We start from the raw sequence: 11799 nt of genomic DNA, 5'->3' as shown, positions 1-11799 counted from the left end.
ATCCATCGGTTAGGATCTGATTTAAGGGTCATTAGTGAGGCTGGTTGTGTTTAAAATAATGTAGATGATTTCTGGATGAATCTGACCACCAAAATTGAAGGGTAGATTTGGCTATTGATTTATAAAGCACTTAAATTATCCAGGGTGCTTTGAATTAAAAATGTTGAATCTTCAAATACCGCAGTTGTGAATCCTTCATATGTACAGCAGCTGTACATTGTTGGAAAACTACGTAATAGAAAGGTGGAATCTATATTTGTATATGTATGTGTATATACAGTTTAAGCACTTCAGGCTACACTTTTAACGTTCTTAAAAATAATGTTTGTGTGCCAAGCACAGTATATTATTTTCCCCTATTTAAAACTATACCACTCTATATAAAACCTCCAGTGTAAACGTAGAACAATCTGATCTTGAATCCTTCTTCATCCCTAAATTGCAGCTTCAAGACAGCAGGATCCAGTAACCCTTGAGTAGTTTAAATGTATGTTGTAATTAATGGACAATGTGTATGGACACTGGTGATTACTCACATTCATTTGAAGGTGTGGAAGACATGCAGAGAGTGGCAAATGAACAAGAAATCTTGTGTATTGCCTGGTCATCTTGCATAGTTTCCAAGCTATTTTGGAGAAAGTATTTGAATGGACAACATCAGACAAGTAATGTGCTCATTGTCCTGCCAACGTATTATTCTCCACATAGAGACTATTCCACTGCCCTGCCAATATACAAGATTTACACGGCAGCTAAGAGTATTAATTCAGCCATTTATAAAATGCCTCTGATCAATCTGTCACCATTAACATCCATTGTGGACTACCTATTTTGATCAATGCAGAGTATTTCTCTAGATATCTAGCAACCGCAAATCCCAGAAATTCCAGCCAGCATGATTAAAAGCACCCAGATAGGGAAGGGTTGAATAGAGAATGGGTGAAAATTCCAGACTGCAGTGGAGTTGCACATTTTCTACATGAATGCAGAGAATAATTGATGTTGATGCATATTCATCAGGAAACTTGCATTAAACCTGGTATTTTTTTTTAATCAGTTCAATCAGGTCCAATTCTCAGAGACTGCCTGGACAAGTTCCTGCAGTGTTCTTGGAAAAGTTTTTCAGAAGTGGTTTGCCATTGCTTCCTTCCTAGGGCTGAGAGAGAGTGACCGGCCCAAGGTCACCCAGCTGGCTTTCTGCCTAGGGCGGGACTAGAACTCATGGTCTCCTGGTTTCTAGCTCCATGCCTTAACCATTACACCAAACTGGGTCTCAAACCTGGTATAAGAGAATGTAAAATAATCCTGTTAAAAATAATGTTTCCTGTTACCAGTTTGGGGTGGAATCTGCTTAGAAATTTCAACATATTTCCCCTCTTTCTGGCACTACTTAAATTCATTCCTTTTATGGCAGAGATAGAATCCATTTGTACTGACAGGCCTAGTATCCTGGTACTTTGAGGGCAAGTCGGATAAGACAGCAGTGCTGCCTTTCATTTTTTTGTCGGCCAAATCTCAGCCACTGTAATCCAATGTATGGAACTTTCTATCTGCAGATAAATTGGCTACATTGCCAATGTAAAAACCTGATGATAATTAGAAAAAGATGATGTTGCAATCCTTCATTCCTCAGGTAAAAATCAGATAGTAGTAATAGTTTGTGACATTGGTGGAGAATTGATTGCCCTACAACTCAGTAAAGGATGTAGTTGGGAATTGCACTTCTGTGACATCATGAAGTCAAGTTAGGCCCAAGATGTGGTCTAGCTAGACTTCATGAATCATCTCTTAGATGGTAGGATATGGGACAGAGCAATGAATCCCTATCTCTCATACATTCTAGTAAGGCATCAAAATGGTCACCCTTGATGATAAGGAGGGGTCCGTGGATGAAACATTAAGTATGAAGCTTTATGTTGCATTGATGGTTGCTTCACGCAGGGTCATAGTGTGCCAAGTTTATTAATTTGTCTGAGCACCAGCGTGTGCATGTATGTATCAACAGGATACAAAATAAAGGGAAAAATGTGTTTTACATCATTCAGTAAATATCAAAGCATTTGCTTGCTGATGAGTCAAATTTTCTTCACAATATTTAGCCCCCTAATGTAACTAGTGAGGTATACATTTATGTAGGTTTTTAAACTTTATCCATTTTATGGAAAGAGAATAGATTTCATATTTAAAGTGTGCACAGAAGGTGTTTTTTCAAATACGAATACAAAAAGAAAGTGCAAGGAAATTATTTGTTAATGTAATACTTTGCAGAAAAGAGAACATTCACTAGTGATTTTGGAAGGCAAAGAAATCTTAAAAGGGAAGTGATTGAAGTGATGTAATTGGAAACACTCCATTGACTGTGGAAGGTATTTTTACCCCTGCCCTATTAGTTGCATGTGGAGTGTCCAAGGTTATCGGAAATTCCAGCTGTATAAAGGTGAAATTCAGCAAATAAATGAAGCAGCCTTGTTTATTTGAATATCTCCTTTCTCTGAAACAACTCCAAGTTCTCTCACAGACTAAACCAAGTTTTTCTTAATAAATCCTAGGATGTTTAACTCATGTAAGCAGCTAGGGCTGAAGCACAATCTTATAAATGTCTACTCAAAAGTAAGTTCTGATTAAGTTCAATCCAACTTACCTTAAGATAAAAAGATACAAAGTTATAGCTTTACTGTATAATTGAGTAATAAGGGCTCTCACATGAAGAAAAATTGGACAGGGAAGATGAGGATGTTAGCAAATATGAAACGAAGTGTAATAGGTTTGTACCCATCTTGTCCTGAGCAAGTCACTTTCAGACAAATCTGTAGCACAGGGTGGTTGTGAAATAAATGAAATCAGAAATGAAATTGTTTTTAAAGGAATAATTATAGTAACATCCATAGGACCACATCCAGTACTAATAAACAGCTCCTCTACTAGTTAATCATATGCTTATCATTATTGTCATGGACAACAGCATTGACCGTTTCATGCTAGCAGAAAACAAATTTATATTAATCCTGTTGACAAGATATTTTCAGAAATCCAGTTCTTTTTTTATTGAATGCAACAGCTCCATCCATCCTTCCTAAAATCTTAGTTGGGTTTGACATCCAGAGATATGCCTCTGTGATCTTTCAATCAATTCTAAGCTATTTATCTACAATTTTCAAATGTATGAGGGGAAAAAAACAGAAGAGAACAAAAGTGGCTTATAAAAAACACACTGGAAAGAGTGGAAAGGTATATAAATTAATAAGCAAGTATGTCTTAGCCCATTCCAATAGCATCCATACATATGTATACCTTGTTTCCAATTCTCTTGTTCTTCATTTTCTACAGTCATAGCCTTTTAATTTATAGTTATTTAAAGCAGAAAGAGGTGGAAAAGTGGATTAAATTAAACTTATTCATCCTCAAAATAGAGTTTTAAATTGCTATCATATTTGAATAGTTTCCTAAGACCCAACAGCCTTGCCAAAATAGCTTTTTAAAAGTAAAAATATGGAGTAAGATTTTTTTTTAACAGCACTTGCTCATTTCCTTTTGCTACCCTTATTAGAAAAAAAGAAATGCCAGATGCTAACACTGGTGAAGAACTTGATAGTGTGCAACAATACCTTAGGGGTTAAGAAGGGATAAAGCATTGGCCTGTGACTTATGTAAGGTGTAGTATTTACCACACGTTCCTTCTTCCATCTTGTCTGGGCATTCTCTTGCTTTCATTTTTGGAACTGAATATGCAAATTGTGGTTTTGGCCAGCTAAAGTTCAGGTTTAATATTAAACATTGAGAGGAAATACCTCTTTGTATATGTTTTCAGAAGAAGAAAAGGGGAGAGCGCCTGAGTCTTGACTTTGACAGGAGCCATGCTAAGGCAGCTCTTTCATTACAGTATTAAACACACTATTAATTGCATTGAAACTGAAATACTAGCGTTGTTTAAATTTCAATGACAGAGCTCATTCAAATATGCCATTTCAAATTTAATAGAAACTTAGCAGCTACCTGTTTTTGCTGGTGATACTTGCAAAACCATTGTAGAAAATGAAAAAATTATCAAGCAGGGATTCTTAACCCCATTAGCCATAAATTTATATTGGTACTTGGTCTATTTAAAATCAATTTAAGTTTTACTTTTATATGCCTAGTATAAGTCATAAAGCCAGTTTTGATATTCTATACTAATACTGAACTTCCGTAACTTATAACTGGTCAATGTAAAACCCTTGCGAATGACATATTTCCACAAGCAAATACAATCTACATTTCTATATATCTCACTATTTATTATTTTTTTTAATTCAGTGGTTTTCATTGTTAATTTGCAACCATTTAGTTTTGTATTTAAACTTGTTGAAAGTAGATTTTTTTGATGATGAATACACAGACATCCTGATCCAACAAGAATTATCAGCGTGTGGGATCTAGTATCTGTGTGAAAGTTGTCTTTTTGGAATTGGTTCTGCATGCACAGAGTGCTGATCAGAAAACAAAAATGCACCTAATCTCAAAATATATCCATTTTAACCGTTTGGTAGCACTGTCAGCTCTCATAACCTGTGTAGAGACTGACCCTTCAATATTTCCCCTTTAATCTCTTTCTCCAAGGAGTAGACTTAGAGCACTTAATGTTCTCTCTTTTGATGCTAGAAAGATCCTCTCATATCAGCTAGCATGGAGCCAAACAGGGAATTCTACACAGGACAAGTTCTGAACTGAGGATATTATGTCTGAGTGTGTGTGTATGTGCATGCCTGTTTATGTGTCTGTGTAAAATTATATATATATGTGTGTGTGTGTGTGTGTATATATATATATATATATAGTATACATAGTATGTATGTGTGTATACACACACACACACACACACATCAACAAACACATGTATACACACAAGATTATGATATTTTGTTGGATTTGTTAATGTTTCATTGTTATTATTGGGTTACTTTTTTGGCATACTACATGCAGTGCTTTAACCAATGTCCATTCGGCTAATGTAATTAAAGTTGTTAATTTATATGAGTACATTTCAACCATGTCATTGTTTTCTTAATATTTATTGTGTAGATGAACTGGTATTTTTATTATTTGCAGTATGTTTTAAGAAGTAACAGTTTGATATGTTCTTATTTGTGTTAGGATTTATTTATTTCATAGCATTCTGTCTGATATTTTATACCTGGAGGCATGCAATCTATACTTTGTACAGTTAGCAAGAAATTTTCATCAACTCCCAGTAGTTTCCTAAAATAAATAAAAGATATCTTTGGAAAAAAAATAATATTTGTTTTTTATTGGTTTGACTGGAATAATCTATGCACTTATTGTCAGACCAATAAATTTCCATTTTCTTGTATGAGAAGAAGAACAAAAATCTCTTTTTGGTCCAAATCAGATATCCTTCAAGCAAAGCTAGATCAAGGCTGAGTTTGCTTCACTGAAAATTCTTGTGGTACAATGAAAAAGGCTAAAAATGTCTGAAAATGAATTATATTCCCCTGTGATGTAAATGATCAAACTATGGTAATGCTGGCATATTTAAGATGTTTAGGTCAACAGAAATTTATCTTGCTCTTTTAATTTCTTTTTCTTTTTTATATTGTTAGCAAATCAACAAGTGGAATAAATAAAGGGAATTTCATTTGGCATGAATTGTCCCATAATATATAATTCTAACAGAAAGATTGAGGAAATACTTGAATATTTAAAAGGAGGGGAAATATTTGGAACATCTGACTGATTTCCTTTTCATTTATTCACTAATTTAGATGTTCATCTGAAAAATATGCAGTCATTTCCATCTCTCTGCACTTTTTGGGATGGCAGAGCAGACCTCAGCTTCACTTTCCTCCACATTTTAGTTTCATAAATCATTTTAAAAATGAAGTTAACAAGAATCTGAACATCTGCACTGGCAAAGTTCCATAGGTATGGCTATTTCAAATACAGATGTGACCAGGTTCTGTTTCTCTGACATGTCGCTATTAGAGAGTAGCCTAATTCAGTACTGCAAACATCACTGAATGCATATGGATTCAGCTCCAGACTTCTGAGAACTACTGTAAGCACCTGTGGATTTTTCCAAATGGATCCACCTTTCTGTTTCACCTTCTCCCATATTCATGGTTTAAACATTTCAGCTTCTGATCATCCTATTTATTAAGATATCTGTGAATTCTTATTTAAATTATTGTAACCCCTGTACATATATGTATTTCTAATGGCCTGTGGGTTTATCGGAAAGTTCTCGCATGAATCTAAGGAAGGTGGAATCTCAGATATTGCTGAAATTCTGTTTCCAGTATTCCTTTTAGCCTGGCTGGGATTGTTATAAATTGTAGTTGAGCAACATAAAGCAGGGTTGTGGGCTCCCCCATTCATAACTGTAAATGTATTTTATAATTTACATAATTTTAAATATGTTGTTAGACCAAGTAAGGGACCATCCTTGGACATTTTTTTTCCATGTGATTTTTATACTGTGGGAAAAGAGCAGAAAAAGTACAACTGCACTTGTTAATCTGCCCCTTCTATAAAGTCCCTCTTGCCCAGATTATGTATGTATGGGTGTGTCTCTGTGTGTGGAAATCCTGAAATGAAAAGCCCCTCTACATATGCCAGGCTCCCGATGTGATTAAAATCCTGTCCAAACAGAACTATAAATAAGGCCAGTACTATACAAATTTAACAAGACTCCCCGATCCATCTGTACCTCATGATTATTTCTCTACTATGACTGAAAATAGCTTTCCAAGTTTTCACTGAACTATCTCATCCTTATTTCCTAATATTTTAAATAAATATTCCTAATAAACCCCAGAGCTACGTAAATCAGTCTATTTTCCAGTCCTGGACAATTTCACACTTATTTGTTCATATGAATGAAAAAATTGTCCCAGTTCCATGTCTATTTACATTTTAATCATGTTAAATGCAAAATGCAAAGGACTCTGGTCCCCTTATTAGTGGCTGGTGTGAAAAATGATGATGGCAAAATTCTTGAGGACCCTAGGATTGAATACAAACTTTACTCTTCCCCCTTCAAAGGCTTCTTTTGAACCTTCTGCTGGTCTGTCCTTTCAGGATGGCTTGCAGTAACAATAAAAGCAATAGCCCACAAGCATAATAAATTAATATACAGTGCAATGTAATACATGAAACAGAGCAGATAAAACCACAACTTCCACAACTTTAAAAAAGCCTGTGAAAATGGCAAGCGTTTTGCCTGGTGCCGAAACCATGATCATTCTAGTAGAAGTATGACTGGTCTTAATTGCAGCAACAGGACAGCTTGTCTTGAGCCAGCATCAGTTCCCTGAACATGTTTTTCTAGACCTCAGAAAAGCTTGGCAATCTGAAACAATACCCAGTGTTTTCCTACCCATTTTCTCATAGTTACATGTTATATCTCCCCATCCCTGCTGCCCAATTAATTACCTGCTCCTTGTCTCACAGAAGCTGAGATGTTGGATGTATGACAATACTTGCACTCATGAGATTTCAAAGTGTGTGAGCTTTTGTTTCTCAGACACTTGTGTATTTGTGTACCTGCTATTTCCCTGCTCACTGATGGGTGGATAGCTTATCCAGAAGTCCTCAGCTCAGCACATGCACCAGTTACAGACATGTGGTGATGAATGGATAGAACTTGTTCCTCCTTACTCTGATATGGAAGTGCTGTTTAGAATGGAAAAGCTCACAGGTACTTTGGAATTCTTCTCAAAAGTTGGGCACGGATACTTTTCAATCTGCAGACAAAAAAGAAACCCAGATAGAAGTGCTGCATTTCTTGGCTCACAAGAAAACCGCTTGGCACTTTGCAACAGTAGCAGTGGTGAGGGGGCAGAAGGGGTTTAGCTTGCTTATTTTGTCTATTGGCAGGTGTTGCTTTCTCTTTCATCCTGCCTGCTCAAGCACCATAACATGGAGTTCTTGGATATTTGTGTCCCCTTCTTTTGTGTGCTGGCTGTATTATGGCTACTAGATATCTGGGACTGGGAAATGGTGTGCTACTTCTATGATTGCCATTGTTCAAACACAGTATTCTTTAATGTTGCTTTCTGCAACTGTAGAACTTCATTCTTCAGATTACACTCTTGCCTTTTGTTGTCGTACCAACAGCAGGAGCCACAGACTTCCATGTTCCATGTTTGATGGCATTCTGCCTGCTAAGGTCCCATCCTGCCCAGATGAACAAGGACAGAGGTTTCTTAAAAAAACAACAGCACGCAATAATAGTGATACATATATTCCAGATACCTTCACTTTTGCAACACCAACCCAAAGCACATGAACATCTGTAAAATATGTAGCTTTGTCTCAGAAGTAAAGATAGGTGTAAGATACTTGATAGGTCATAATGCCTTAGTACTGCTACACTGATTTCATTTGGGGGGGATCACCATTTTGTATAGTTTAACTCCACAAGCTATAAATAAATAATTTGACTCTGTGCCATGAATTTAACAGAAGCAGACATAAGTTCCTTTCGCATGTTATTTTTGGCTTATACAGAGAGAAAACTACAGACCAGAGGAAGGCTCTTAAATGATGTGCGAGTCATACTGATAAAAACACAAGTGCTAGACTCAGGTATGTTTGCCAAGTGAGCTACTCCAGAGATGTGAATTCATCTGAAGATGCTTTTGCTTCTTGCCTATTTCGTTCAAGTCTGGTTTCCAGGTAATGAACCCAACAAAGAGAAAACATTTGCATTTCCCAACAAAGCATTTCCCATAATTTAAAAAAAAAACAAAATGCAACTCCAGAATAGAGAAGGAAGATTTCCTAATCAGAATGAGGTGGATTTTTCTAGTTGTATATGCTATTATTCTCAGAATGGAAAAAAAAATGAATTCACTGCATGCCAACTCTATCATATTTGTATTCATTTAAAAGAAGAAGGTTGAGTTATTAACTGAGTTAGTTCCATGACAGATTACAGCCTTGATGGGTAGCTAACCAAGTTATCTGAAAAAATATGAGGCTATAAGACTGTAAATAAGAGACTGTAAGACTGTACATTTTATGAGGTAACCAAGAAAAATATGAGAAAAATAATCTTAGAAAAATATGAGATTATCTTAAGTAGTTCAGCAACTAATCTACCAGTGTTAGATCAAGTTAGACATCTTGAACTCTGTATATGATTAATCTGGATCCAACCCAATATACTTCTTTTTAAACTGTAATTAGCCATGCTCTCAGTATTCAAGACAGTTTAAATGACATCCCAAAATTATTAAATGTACTGTACATACCACAATACAGCTAAACTTATCAGTTGAGCATTTTTCAAATAAGCCCAACTTATAGTAATTTACTCCTAAAGTTATACAGTGTGAATCTCTGTGTCAACACTGTATAACAACAGCTAACTATAAAAAGGTTGTATCTAATATTTTCAAACATTTTGGCTTCTCTACATCCCAGCTATGGCTAACATCTTTTATTTATTTCAGATATTTGTGCAACACCCTCAGACATATTTTGGCAATTGTTTATAACAAGAAATAAGCAATGATCTTGTAAATACAAAGGGAAAAAATGTTAAAAAATTAAAAAAAACAAAAAGGTACAAAATTATGAAGACAGCACAAAAGGGTCAACAAGGTGAAAAAGGATGCAGTGTCTTTGCATGGCTTCAAAACATGGTAAAGAAAGCAGACTGATTAACTGATGGCATTTCTTCTGCTTTCCATGCTAAAACTGCCTGCTATATCTTAAATTTTTTTGCGTTGGCATCAGGAACAGGAAGGCAGAGTTGATCCCCAATCTGCACTTCATCAGCGTCTGCTTCTTGTAAAGGGGAGATTCCTGCTGCTCGATGGGAGACTCCTGCTGGAGTAGGCTTCTAGAAACCAGGACATTTTCAGAGTCTGGGGAGGTGTGCATGGCCTTCAGGACACTTAGACCAAAACTGGGACTACCTTAACAGAATCAGGACATCTGGTTACCCAAGTGTGAGCAGAAGCAGGAAGCAAGAGTTGGGTTGTCTAAAGCCCAGAAAAGCCAGACAATTAACTTGATTTTGACATTGTTTTCCCCCTACCCTACCATTTGCCCATGCTTGGGGACTTTAAAATCCTGGACCAGCCTGGACTTTTCTGAGAGCCTGTAGGACCTGCTAAATTCAAATTGTTTCAAGGATTTTGGCTCAGAACTGAGAACTGCAACTGAGTCCTTCTGGATTTAGCATTTAGATTTGCATCAGCGCCTTCACTGTAAAATATATAAGAAATAAAGCATATTAAAACATGGTGATATTGTACAAGACATGTAGAAAATGTTTGATATGGGCAAGGACTTAATAACTGTCTGTTAAATGAATGCCCAAGCAAAAATGTGCTGTCAGTATAAGATAGTGAATGGATCAACTTATTTTTTTGCTAAAGTAACCTTGGCGATAATATAACAGACTTCGTTTTGCTTTTGAATAAAGATAAAAGGAGACAACCAAGTGGAAAACTGACCACAGCTCTTCATAATCCCAGGGTTGTCTTCCATTTTGCATGGTATTTTGGTTTATGAAACTTGGAGCATTCTAAAAAGTATGTAGATTTGGGGACGTGCAGCTGTCTGCCTTGGTCTGCTTTGATCTCTGCTTGGTGTACAGCCATTCCAAACAAACAGAAAAGAAGGAAAGGAACAAGAAGACTGTCCTTCAGTCTCCATGGACAGCCTACAAACTAAGAAATATATAACTAAATAAAATCTATGTGCCAACATTTTAATGCATCTTCCAGTTATATACTGAGGTTTATAATGAGGGACAGTCACACATGATAATCACTGGATGTATAATTGATGTTCACAGTTACATGTAATGACATATACATAAATTCATGCTTGGTCTTCTGGATTGATAGTTCTTTCTCCCCTTTACCTGGAGAATCATATAACAGAATGGTGTTTTCTTCTGCTATAGTCAAGCTTCCTAATTAACAAATGGCTGAAATAAAGAATTTTTGAATAATGAATAAAAAGAACAAAAAGACTATCTTTAAAAAAGTAAGCAATTGAGAAAAAAAAAAGAGCCAGTTTGATCTAGTGGTTAAGGCAACAGGACTAGAAATGTGGAGGCTGTGAGTTCTAGTCCCACCTTAGGCATGAAAGCCGGCTGGGTGACTTTGGGCCAGTCCCTCCCTCTCAGCCCAACTCACCTCACAGGGTTGTTGTTGTGGGGAAAATAGGAGGAGGAAGGAGTAGTAGGTATGTTCGCTGCCTTGAGTTATTTATAAAAATAATAAAGGCAGGATAGAAAATAAATAAAATAAAAATAAAATAAATAAAAAGTACTGTTGTCACTTCATAAAAATAAAAGCCAATGCACTTGAATGGATTTTAAGATTTTAAGATCTGGAAAAGCCACTTATTCCGCTAATATGGAACTCTCCATCAAAGACAGGTAGTCCTCATTTAGTGACTGCCTCATTTAGCAACCATTCACAGTTACGACAGTGATGAAAAAGCAACTTTATGACCAATCTTTGCATTTATGACTTTCTGAGGTCTGCAAAGCAAAGGAAAGCTGAAGTAAGATTATAAGCACAGTTGCATTTCACTTAGCGACTGCTTAATGACCAAGTTGCCAGTCCCAATTGTGGTCACTAAACAAGGACAATCTGAACTGTTAAATTTGAAAAACTGAATATAGATGCTAATGATTATTAAAATCATGATGTAAATATTAGTTCTGTACACTCTTTGAGTGCATTTACTTTAATTAGTGACTTTCTTAGAGCAGTGACATCATTTTCTCAGACTAGCTCAGAAGCCTGAAAAAAGTCTGGCTATTTTAATGAGTGG

The sequence above is a fragment of the Candoia aspera genome, chromosome 4 (genome assembly GCF_035149785.1).
Source record: "Candoia aspera isolate rCanAsp1 chromosome 4, rCanAsp1.hap2, whole genome shotgun sequence".
NCBI classification, from domain to species: domain Eukaryota; kingdom Metazoa; phylum Chordata; class Lepidosauria; order Squamata; family Boidae; genus Candoia; species Candoia aspera.
This window is presented reverse-complemented; position numbering follows the sequence as displayed.